Source organism: Columba livia, chromosome 1, assembly GCF_036013475.1.
Source record: "Columba livia isolate bColLiv1 breed racing homer chromosome 1, bColLiv1.pat.W.v2, whole genome shotgun sequence".
Classification (NCBI taxonomy): domain Eukaryota; kingdom Metazoa; phylum Chordata; class Aves; order Columbiformes; family Columbidae; genus Columba; species Columba livia.
In genome coordinates, this window is record NC_088602.1 from 186,174,073 (window position 1) to 186,187,031 (window position 12,959).

At 35.0% G+C, this 12,959-nt stretch overlaps 1 long non-coding RNA gene across 3 annotated transcripts in view; it reads left to right on the forward strand.

Moving 5' to 3' along the window:
• Positions 1–12,959, forward strand: part of LOC135578218 (uncharacterized) — a 23,393-nt gene continuing 10,434 nt past the window's right edge. Inside the window, exon 1 of one of the 3 annotated variants that reach the window (XR_010469568.1) lies at positions 1–724. This is a non-coding gene — a long non-coding RNA (uncharacterized LOC135578218). Of the gene's footprint in view, positions 725–5,781; positions 6,292–12,959 lie in introns of those variants that run through there. The other 2 variants (XR_010469569.1, XR_010469570.1) reach the window with 2 other exon arrangements.

Sequence of the window (12,959 nt, forward strand, 5' to 3'; positions counted from 1 at the left end):
CTCTATGCTATTCCACTGCAAAAGGGACCTGGTTTTGACTTCCTATTGTAAATCAACCCTGCAGCTGGCAAGAGATCAAAATCAGGATTAACTGAAGTTCTTTGTGTGTGTGCAGAAACAATGAGCTCTGGTGCATTCTTTAGAAAAGAGTGTGATAAATATAGCCACAATTAGCATATGATACTCCCAGGTCAGTATCCTTAGACATGTATTGAATGAGGGAAGTTTCAGGGCAACTACTTAAAGATAGAAAGATATGATCAGTATTCTGACACTAAAAGTCCTCAGAAAGGACTAAAAAAAGGATACAGGTATGTCATCTTCTGAACACTAGCCTGAATTTTATGAAGACAAAAATTACAGTCAAGCTTTCCTTCTTCTGTGTTTAATCCAGTAAAACATTATTGCTCAAATTGGGAAGGAGTGAAAGGGAGGATAAGAAATAACATTTTCCAACATAAGACCTGTACATTTCTGTCATGTATGTTTTTCGAAGTCGAAGGACATCCTTTCAGGATACTCCTATAATGTTTTATTTTCTGAGGATAAAGTCCAAGGAAAAAATATTGAAAAATACAGCATAGTCTACACTATCTTCCAGCAAGCTTTCTGTGCAAAGTGACTACATCACTTGACTGTCTCTCGGGATCCTGAGAATTAATTAATATTTGACTGGCTCTTTGAAGAAATGAAGTATGGACTCCTTCCATAGTTAATGCTTTAGGTAAGTTTCATTTTAAAGCATATTGTGGGTTTCTGTGTCCCTTTCTAATTATGTATAATAAATGCCAGATGTTCTGTGTGCACAAAGTGGCACTGATGTGGGGACAGAAGTAACATTGTTTCAGTGACTTTAATTGTGCCTTCCTATACTGACAGCAATGCTGGGGATTTGGTAAGTGCTTTAAATTAGAACTGTTTGGCACCGGAATACTGTAGTATAAAAGTCACCATTAAGGGAATTTTCACTGAAGTTGTTGATATAATTTCCTACTTACTCATGTGTCTGGATTTGATTATGATTCAGAGCACTAGAAGTACAGCAATCAATATCCATGTGTTTTACCACTCATAGGCCCTTAACTGCAGAAAAACTTAATTGATTGCGTTTTTTATTTGTAGGGGCTTTTGCTTATTTTCTTGTTTGTTTGTTTTCAGCTCTTAGTCTCACTCTTGTTTCATCATTTGGGCTAGATAGCCTGAAAAGATTCCTTTGAGGTGACTGTCTTCATTGTTGTCACTAGGCAAAGTGCAGAAAATGAGGTGAGACCCTCTGGGCAGCAGAAACATCAGTGCCTAAAATAGTAAATCTGTTGCAGAGACCTGTGCTGAGGGACCTTTTCTCCTTGTTTCAGTTTGTACTAATGACTCTGTTGTATCACTCACTATCATGTTGTACAATACCTTTGCTCCTATTTTTGTGTCTTTTCATCTTGTTTCTTCCAGCCTGTTGAAATTCCTGTAGCAGTTTGTATTAAATGTCAGCTTCTTTGATGGTAAGGATCACCATTTCTCCCATGTGTGCTTAATATAAAGGAATCTTAAAAATAAAGAGATGCACACAGCTGTTACTGTAATGCAAGTAATAAGAGTCTACTGAGTTTTTTAGTTTTTTACTAAGCTTCATTGTCAGTAAGATATTTGAGTCTGTAGGAGATGAGTTTTTATTGTTCCTTTTTTTTTTTTTTTTCCTGATTTCCTTAGGAAGGTCATAATTGCTTTCTTTTTATGTAACAGCTGGGACAACAATTTTTTTTTCCTGAACTGCTTATCAGGTAAAGAATTTTCAGAAATTAGGTTTATACTGTAATGGATGAAGCAGAGCCACACCAAGACTAACTAAATTGCATCTGATAAAGCTGAAGATATAGATCTCCTCATTATGGTACATGAAAAGTGAAAAAGTACTTATGTAAGAATTACAAAACAATTACCATTGATTAGCCAGCAAATTTCATGGTATAATAACCTATTTTGCCTTTGATAATACATGAATTTTTTTTTTCTTTTTTTTAAGAAAGAAGTAAATATATTTCACAGAGACAGTAACAATTGCAAAGTTATTGCTTTTAGTTTATTGAAGAATGGCCTTTGTTAACTCTAGAGAACGAATGGGTATTTGTTTACAGAGCTGTTTTTCCAGTTAATATTTAGTTGGTAGTCAGTAACATAGCAATAAAATGCTTGCTTGCTTTTCAAGTAAAAGGACAGAATAAATACTCAGATTCTCCAGCAAAGCTTTAATGCATCTTTATTTTCTGAGAAGGAAGCTTAAAGAAATCAGATAGGATTATACAAAGGACAGTAATTAGGACTTACTAAATCTGTTCTGTAAAACTATTAAAGATTCCCAGCAAAATACCAGCTATTTGTTTTAAGTGGGAGAAAGCAATTGCTGCTTCTTCACGGGGACAGTTTCAGGGCTGAAGCTTACGCATTTCTTTATTGCTTTCCAAGTAAATCAAGCTGAAAACAGTGCAAATATACTGGTTGAATTTTGGTGTTTTCTGGAAAGCTGTGTTATACAAGTTCAGACCTGTCATCACTCCTATCGTGGGATAGGTACTGACACAATGGTTACAGCTCTGATAGAGAGCATTCTGAAGGCAGATACACCTCTGCAGTGTCAGGTATTCGTATTTGCTATTGTTTTGAAGCTTGAAGCTTCTTGGAAGGTCATTCATAGTACATTCATGTTCACAAGGGGTTTGCTGGTTATGTTATCAATAACCTTAGAAATAAATTGTGGGCCTGAAAGTTCAATTCACATGCATGTGTCCAGAACTGATTATACCAAGTTTAAGTATCAGAAACAAAAACTTTAAGGCTGTACATTAGTTCAAATGCTCTGCAGTAGAAAAAGAACACTTAACTACACTGTGGGGAAGATATCTCTGTGCAGAGTTCAGTCCTCCGTCCTCCTTTCTCCACACTAAGTTCTCCTTCTTCCCTAAGAATATTTATTTGAAAAGCTCATATTGTTGTAAATGTATCCTTTTAAGGAGACTTAAACTTTTTATTTCCTGCCCTGATTCCAATCACTATAACTGTTCTTAACAGTGCACAGAAAATCTAGCAGCAGTGTTTATTTCTTCTTTCCTTATATGAGTTAAGTTATGGGTTGTCTGGAAAATAATATGATCAGTGGCCAGATATGGCTGTATTAAAAGGAGAAAGGAGGGTAAAATGCACCAAGAAAACACTTCTACCACAGTGACAGATTTGATGAGATGATTCCTCAATGGCAAAAAATTACTTTAAAAAATAGCACCAGTTAAAAGCCCCAAATTGATTTAAAATCAAAACCACCTGGATTTATATCTTGGGTAAACATAATGCTTGAAGGAGGTTTCAAATAAGATTCTTAAATATTGAATGTTTTAATTTTAAACATCTCAAGTACAAAAAGTTCTGATAGAAAATACAGAAATGTGTTTGTCAGAGCAGGAAAAAAATCAGTATGTCAAGGAGCTGAGAAATTAAGATTGTCAGGCAACATAAGCTTGACAACTCTTACGCTGACCTGGCTTGTTAATGTCAGCCAGAAAACACTGTATGCACTCAGCTGACAGAAATAAGAGGAAAGGATGTCCATGAGAAAATCAACACAAACAGTAACCTGAACCTAATGTGAATCATAACGACTGTATTGTGAAGCTGATTCTCTTCAGTTGCCCAATGCCTTTACTTTCTATATGTCTGCAGACCATTTACATGTTTCTCAGATTATCTAATAAGAGAAACTTTGCATTGAAAAAACAATATTAATTTGTCACTGCACACAAAAGCAACAATTTAATGCTAATATACGTTGTATATAGGTTTCTCACTTTAAATCCACTTTCTGCACAACATGTATTCTCAGGGAAGCACTCTGTTTTAGAGTTGAGTTTTTACTTTGTGGAGAAGAACTTCCCTGTAAGCCTCTTAGAGTACTTCTGAAAGTTATTAAATGCATGCCTACCTTCAGTTTTACCAAAATTATCTCTTTGATTTAATTATTCTGCTGTACAAATTTCTGATTAAAAATATCTTTTTAAGGGAGAAAAGGATTTGAATATAAATTAGAAAGTAGAATAAGCAGAAGTACAGCTATACATTTTCTCATATCTCCTGTGAAAATGATGGGTTAGGCTTGGTGAGGGTGTGGTACTTTCATTGGGGATGTTTAACAAATTTCTTAGCAGCTAAGAGAAATAAGAGTTCTAAAGAGTAAAATGTAAATGATCTGGTGAACTGAAAGATAACAATTAGCTCTTCACTGTAAGGATATTGTTTAGCATGAACTATTTCCTAAGTCTCCAAAGCTCAAAAGAAATAATTGAAAATTCTGTATTTGAGCTATCACATGGGAAGGACTTTATTTATTTTTTTAACACAGTCTTGAAGGCTGCATAATCCTAAGACCTGCATGGTATGTTATGGCATGATAGGTAGTAGCAAAATTTAGAGTGTTACATGGGAGAATTATATGTGCAATTCATAAAGGTTCAAAGTCTGTTTGCAGTCTTATTGCCTCTAAGAATTTATCCCTGGTTTTCTAAGAAGCCTTCTCCTAGAGGATCTGCATTAGTGTTTTGAAGAGCAATAGTAAAGAACCATTATAAAGCTGAAAATGCAAGTGTTAGGAAAAGTATAAATCTATTAATTTTTTTGGAGCTAGAGAAAGTAACTTTTTAAAAAAATCCAGACAATGTTTTCGAATTTTGTTGCTGCTCTAAAACCAAATTTAAATTGAGGTAACAGCCTATGCAATATTATCTGCAATATTTGCTTGACCTTGCTTGTGTACACTGTAGAAAAACACATTTGTGTACCAGTCTGTCTTTCAGCCTCTTTTACCTTAGAAGCCATCAGAATAGTGTGGGTGAGACTGCTGATCTGAGAATGGTGCCTGCATATGTTTGTGGTATGTTTATTTTAGTTACTTTATTTGCACAGAGAGACAACGTCTACACTGGTGATCCACAGAGAATCAACATAAAACACCAAATTTGAGGAAATTTTTCTTTTTTTCTTTTTTCTTTTTTTTTTTTTTTTTTATTTTGAGTAAGGGTGTTAAAAGAAAAGAACTGCTCTTTAGTAGCTTGATAAATGGGAAATCCAGAGTTTTTATTTTGATTGCATTTTCTGTCAATAGTAGTGGAACTTATTTTGGTTAATTTTAATTAACAGTAATTGGGAGTAAAATCCAAGTCAGTCTCTTCAGTTTCCAGTGCAACTGCTGGAGGAAGATAAGCATTATCAGATGACAGTTCGTGTTACCAAAACAGTTGCTTAAAAGAGTTGGACCCATTCTACCAGTACGCTTATTTCCCTGTATTGGCAAAGATAACTGGCTTGAACAAGATATCTAACTCTTACATGACAAGCTGAGTGAGGTGTATCATGTAATATACGGTGAATGATAGTCACTTTTGCTTTATTTAGAGTGTGTATCAGCAATGACTGACACAGCTGTTGTGACAACAAAGCATGTAAATAGAGATTGGAGAAATGTAGAGTTAATATTACTGTGAGCTTCCAGATCTGGACTCTGTATAACATAGTAGCTATAACACCTAACGTAGGACTTTCAAATACACAGTTTGAAACTATTTTTATAACTAGGTTACACAATGTAGGTATCAAGCACTCAGAACTCTTGATCATCTTCTTGAACAGAAAACTACGATAAATTCATAAGAGGGAGTCAGAAAAGTGCCTTTACAATGGTTAGAGAGAGATACTAGTACCTTAAAGTCTGATGATTTCTGTTTTGTTCAGGAGCTTGTCAGTATACAATACAGCATGAAAAACGAAAAAAACCATCCAGAAGCAAACAAATAAAGGAGTCTAGTAGGATTGCTTTACAATAAAATATTAACAAGCTTTCTAATCTTGGCATGTTGCTGAGTCAGCGTGTCACAGATCTAGTAATTTTAATTCCTTGTAACTGTAAAGCCAAACTGAAACAAAATGCAAATATTCCTATTTCATATGTATCTAAGAACTTCCCTATTCTTCAGATGTAGCAATACATAATTTACAGCAGAGCTGCAGAAAAGATATCAGTATTACATGGGTTGCTTTATATCTACTGATATCTCTGTTGGCTTCAGAAGGGGAGGATCTTGTCTCTTCCACAAAACAGACATTATTGTTGTGTTACTATCTCTTTGTTCTCTGTATCCTACTACTGGCGTTCCTTCTCCAGTATGTCTTCAGCCTAATTCAGTATTATATTGACACGCTTGCATTATTATCAGGAACCAGAGAGTGTCCCTTAGAACCATAGCTGGAAGAGTTGACGTAAGTTCAGTGTTTGTTTGTTGGTTTTTGTTTGTTTATTTGTTTGTTTGTTTTCTTTCTTTTCTTCTTTGGTAAAGAGAAGCTTATTTGAAAGTTGTAACCGTGTAATATTAGATATTACTCAAGACTTTCAAATTAATTATTTTCACTCATGCCTAACCCTCGTTTTACTGAACATGTACAGCTTTGTAACTCCAAAACCACATTCTCCTTAGCCAAAATTTTGCTTTTCAAGCCCACACACTTAATATGCTTCTTAATGACTCGTTTGTTCCTGTGTTGTCAGTGTTGGTAATGGACCTGCCATCTGATTCCACATGTTAGGTGTTTGCTGCCAAATCATTCCACATGTGCTTGCTGACTTGTTCTATTCCACATGCTCTCCTCTATCCTTTCTTCCCTGCTACAGTTTTTCCCAGACTTTTGTCTATTTCCTGCGCTATTTCTCCCTGTGAGGAACTCTCCTGGACTCTGGTTTAGGCTGTGCTCTGGTGACTGTTGTGTTACACAGTTGTGAGTGATTAACATTCTCATATGAAAGAAATTGGCCTCTGTCAAACCCCTGAACTACAAGCACCCTCTAAACAGTATGAATATCACAAATGAATTTGCAAGAAGTGAATAGAATGTGGTAACTGAATGCAATATGCAACTGTAGCTAACAAGTATATCTCTTTTTTGAAAACAACTTATTTTAAGATTAATAGATATCAAAATGTATGTGTGAGAAACTGTGTTCTTTTTGATTTATTTGAAACAAATGTGATGGTTTATTTTGTTCATTATGTTGTTTTTTTAAGAAAGGCCTGAGTTTGCAAGTTGTGTATAGCAGTAAATTCCTGGCCTCATGTGGAGATACATTAACATCAGTGTGTCTCTGTCTGGCAGAAGTCTACACACTTGATTTAGTGTAGAAGGGCTCAGCATCATAAAATCTTCCAGCTAAGATTTGTGCTTTTTACTTTCTTTAATAAAGAACCAAGCATATAAATTGTCCTGAATAAACAATAATGTCAATAACTGCAGAGGATTTTCATGAAAAAATCCTGCCTTTCCATTTTTAAAAATGTCACATCTGGCACAATGTTATAGGTAGTATAGTTTTGATTGAACATGCTAATATGAGCAGACTATATTTGGGGGAATAGATTGTCTTTATGTATTGTTCTCCACTTTACCTAGCATTGTCTCTCTGTATATATTAAACAAACGTTCTCTTTTCCCTCCTTATCTCTTTAATATCACACAGATTGCTAAAATAAATCTCAAATGTTCCTCTATTACATCTCATTTACATTCTTTCTTGACAGATTTCTCACTGTTTTCAGAACCGATAGTGTAATGAAAATGATGTGAGTCATAAGAAACTGGAATAGAAGATAAAGGCAAAATTACAAGAAAAAAAGAAGGGGTGTGTGTGGAAGATTTGGTTAGAGATATTTATACATATATATAAGCACAAAAATAATCCAAATAAGATGCAATAGAGTAGATGAACTGAAAACGTCAAGGGGTAATTCCTCGTTCATTTGTACACAGAGCTGAAAGCTAAATAAATTCTCAGCAGGCAGAGATGAATGTCAGTTCATTGATGGCAGGTATCTGTGCAGCTCTGTTCACAAAGATGTGGCTGCAGACTTGCTGGTATTTGCCTGTGCTGGTGTAGAGCAAGCAGCAGGAATACCAGCAAAATGGCTTGTGCACGTGTGGGATTCATTATAGTGGTTCATGTAGCAATGAAAATCAATGCAGCTTTTCAGAAAGATATCTCACCATCTCTTCCTCTTACAGAATATTTTAAAATATCCTAAAATTTAAAAAGAAGTGTCCAAAGAGGATGACTACTATGAAGAGAACATAAAATTGCACCTTGTTCAGAATGATCATACATTTAACAGTTTTTTTTCAGCTGACAAAAAACATTTTATATTTTTGTCTTGGGAGCTGCTCTGGTTTGTGGAAACTTTCTTAAAATCATAAATTAAACACTCTGTCGCCAAAAATATCTCTCCTATTCTTCTTCCTATGGTATCTTGCAAGTTCCAACAGTCCCAGTGGAATTGTAGTTGCCTCTAGACTCAAATTAACCCAAGACTGGCCATATGAGCTCAGATCAAAAGCCTATGCAGCCAGGTATCCCACTTCTGATGGGGACTGCTAGAAGACAGCTTACATTGCAAACAATGTAAGAATGGAATAAACATAAAACACACAAAAAGCTTATTTGGGACTTTACTGAACACCAGGAATGTGGGGCTCAAGAACAGCAAAGACAGGTATCAGTTTTGTGTTTTAAATAAATTTTACTGGATTGCTTTTCCACAAATTCATCTGTGAGTAGCGTACACCTCCATTACTATGTATATCATTAGGCTGGAGTCTGTTTCAAATGATGTTAAGAGATTTCTTGATCAACCACGACTTACTTGGTAGATTAGAAGAACTTAGAGTACCGAGAAGTTTTGTATATTGGTCGGTAAAAAAAAAGCTGAGAGTTGGTCTTTTTTTCTCAGCGTAGTCTGGGGTATTTCAACCTTATCTCCATCTAGTCTTCTGAACAATGTTAATTTGTCAGTATTCTTCTGCACATAAATCTGTTAGTCACTTAAATACAGCCACCCCTTATTAGCTTCTAAATATCACACGAAGAACTGTGATTAACATACAGTGAGGAAACTGGTCTGATGCTCCTCATGTCTATTTTATTTCTATTTATTCAAAGGCCATTAAACTTATCTTCAAAACTATAATTTCAGTATTTCATATTTTTTCTTTTTGCTGACAGATATTAGCATGAAAAAGTTAATAAGCCCCAAGACATTATTCTCTGGGGTTCATTGATAATTTAAAGAGGCAATTGCCACTTTAACCTCACTCTGTGAAATCAGATCCAACAGAGCAATGGATTCCTTAAGTAGAGCTCCAGGGAACTGGATGTTGTCCAAACAAGTCTTAATCTGGGCAAGATCAATAAAAACCTTCTGCAGATACACAGGTAACAAGGGAATATACCTAGGTTTTGGGGTGTTGTATTTTAATTGTCGTGTTGTTACTGCAGATTAATAGCTATATTACCATAAAGTTTAAAAAATAATTACAGAATTTGGAGTTGTAGGCAGATATGAACTTTCAAGTATATGCTTCAAAGATATTTTATCATAGTGAAGCACCTTTATTAATGGCTGCTTCACCTGTCTACCTCCTTTTCAAATCAGATGAATCCTACTGAATGTGCCAAATGTGAAAGTTAAATTTCACTCTCTCTTCTCCATATGTGACCAACACTGATATTGCTCGCATGGTACCCTTCATCAGTGGGATCTTTATAGAAGCCACAATGCTGAAAGTGTGAAATATACGTAGTGTCATTTTGCTAGAATTACTCCCAGAATAATATTGCTGCTGACATTGACCATGGAAATAAGTCTTAACAGGAGAAGTTTACACTGTTATTGACATATTTGCAGCTGTTTGATAGAAACCAAATTAAAACAAACATAAGCTATAAAAACAGACTGGTTTGCTTTTTGCAGAGTGTCATGACACAGGAGAAAGTAGATATTCTATTTTGTTCTGAAGTTACTATTGTTACTAGAATTTTTGTTCTAGTAATACTTCATTAATAAGACACCAAAAAGTTCAGGCAATACAAATGGTAACACAGTCTCCCATTTTATTTTTAGCCTTAAAATATTGTAGTAATAAAACTTGTAATAATTAATTCCAAGACTGAATCATAGATAACAAAGAAGCCTTTAAAAGAATGACGTTTACTGTGGGAACTGCATTTGTGAGGCTAGTTGCATTTGTTGTTGTTGTTGTTTTTCTCAAGAGAGAAAGGTTTTCCTACTATACATATTTCTCTGATCTGTTGTTATTTTTTATTTCTGAGTACTATGTTCCAAACTAAAGAATTTGGTTCCAAGGAAACAAAATGAACTTGGACCAAAATTATATCAATATTTCATCCAGAACTGGGACTGTCCCTGAAATGTTTACTAACCTCTAGCTAGAACAAAACAGGAACATTTTCAGTCATAGATTAAATAAATCTGGAACTAAAGAGAGAATGTTCTAATTTAACTTATTGTTCAGTATTTTTTTCTGTTAGCTAGTGCTCAAGCTTAATTACATGAACACATTTCATACAAGAGGAATCAGAGGCAAAGCTATGGCCAAGGCCAAGGTTATAGGCTATGACCAAGGCTATATTCAAATTAATTGGAAGTCATCAGCAATGACACAACAATGGGAAGTTCTTGCAGCAGAGAAACACTGAGGTAGTTTGTTATCAAATAGGTGAGCTGTCTCGTGTTCACCATAGTGCTGGGTCGTGAGCTAACACAGCTAGATTGTGGGGTGGCATCCTTAGGTGGTACCACCCTGACCACTACTGTAGAACAACTGACATAGCACTTTTTCACAGCATAGCTCACCTGAGGGCTGTGTCGCCTACTCCCTCAAGCACCACTCCCTCAGCTTCTGGTTAGTGATGTGGTAAAGCTAGGGAAATACTATTTTGGAGTGAAAACCATTAGTTCATAGACATTTTGCTGTCTAAAATTTTTATTTCATAAAAATATTTCAGCTTCTTCTCCTATGATACATTCAATATCTAAAGTATTGTCATTGATTGCTGGGTTCTGTGTTACAGAAAAGAATCCAGCACCTCAAATTCTAATGCAATAAACTGTGATAGGACATTTTTTAGGAAAGTGGATTGTTACCTTTAAAGATAGAACTTTATTGCCTATTTTTCTAAGTAGTCTTAAATCATTATATCTCCTTAGTAGTACCCTAAATGGAGGATAAAGCAAGCTGTTTTCTTCGCAAAGTCTGTAGGAGACAAGGGTATGCTGATAAATTCCATGGCTGGGTGGAAAGGATAATGCTGACTGTGATAGGAGCTTTTTAGTTTTAAAAGCAGCTCTACAGATTGTTTTGGTTACGTCTTCCCTGTGACTTATAGTAAAAGTAGAAAGATCAATCACTTGACAGAATGACTCCCTCTACTTTCATTTTTCCTTTTCCTTATTCCATAGCATTTTGCAGATACAATACATCAGCAAATCAAAACAGCCTTTGTGATTCTCAATGCAATTTGGGGAAGAACTGCAGAAATTCAAATTGTTTTATGCTGTTCTAATTTACACTGTCTGCACTAAAGAATTTATTTCAAATAAACTTATGTGCAGAATAATTCCTGAGCACTACAAGCCACCACGAGTACTTGTAAATTAACCTGAATGAAGAAAATGTTTCATCAGTTCTGGATCCATCAAAGATAAAATTCCTAGAAATGAGGAAGATAAGTAGAACATTTCAAACAGTTCTTCATGTTAGTGATGTGGAAGATAATATGAAGGTGGTTTCATTTTTTATAACAGCATTTACAAGAACCGCTTTTCAAATAAATTTGTTTTCTTGCACACATTTGCTATTGAAATGTAAACAACCACACACTCTAGGGAAAAATGAAACTTTTGGGTTATATATTTTTAAAAAGAGAACACAAATAAACCAAACATTTTAGAAGGTTGTCGCAGAAATGTTTTCATAAATCTGAAGCCAGATTAGGAACAAAACCTTAGACTTAAAATTAACCTTGAACTAGCCTTTCATGATTGTTGTTGCTCAGCAAATTCTAACAAGCATACCACAAAGCCATAATCCATTTTGAAACAGAGCACAACTTGAAGTGTTATATAGCTTAAGATAGTCAGAGTTGCAACCACCAAAAAGTATGCGTAAGATCGAAAAAAAACCTATAGCTTTGGTCAATCTTTTCATATAATCTTTGTGGCAGAAGATAAAGGGACTGTGTACATGGGTATTGCAGCAAACATTAACACTGGAAAACATGAAAATGTAGTAAAAAGGCAAATAGGCAAAATTTGGCATTGAGGAAAATGAGCCTACCCTAAAAAAGGGAAAAAGCAAAGCAGGCATATAAATCATGAAAGTATATTCAGAAAAAGGAGTCATGAGCTGAGAAAAGGCTTGGTAGTGTCTTTCAAGAAAAACTTGTGCCAATGATGTGGCAGAATAGAAGTGGAAGACCCAATTTGTCCTGTCATCTGTGCATTTAAGCAACCTTGACTTATACGGAGGGAGAAATTAAAGGAGAATCACAACTGAGCTATGTCTTCAAGAGTTATATTGCAAGGTTTTTGGGTTTGGTCACTTTAGGAAAAGCAGAAAGGAACTATTTGTTTACATTTTAGACAATGCAATGTACGTTAATGTATGAAAATACATTTTACTAAGCAGAATGGGGAAGTGTTCTGAGATATGGTTGATGCCAAATAGTTTTTATGCTTGATTGATGATAGAGAACCCTAGACAAACAGGGAACCTATTTATAAATGCTTATACTTTGAGAGATCTCCTTAAACTTCCATCTGATCTGTGCTCACTTTGTGTTATAGAAAAATATAATTAATTTTGGTGGTAAAAATGTTACCAGAGTTTACATAAACTAACTTTTAGTCCAGTGGAAAAGGTAGATAAGCATGACCAGAAAAATGTGAATAGTGGACTGAACCATAACTGCATGTTTAAATATAGTCTAACAAAGGTAATGTCCATAAAAGGAAAATGGTGTAGCTGAAGCAGAAGACAACAAGGTAGGATGTTCGAGTGCATTTCTCTCACATGCATTGTAGTGA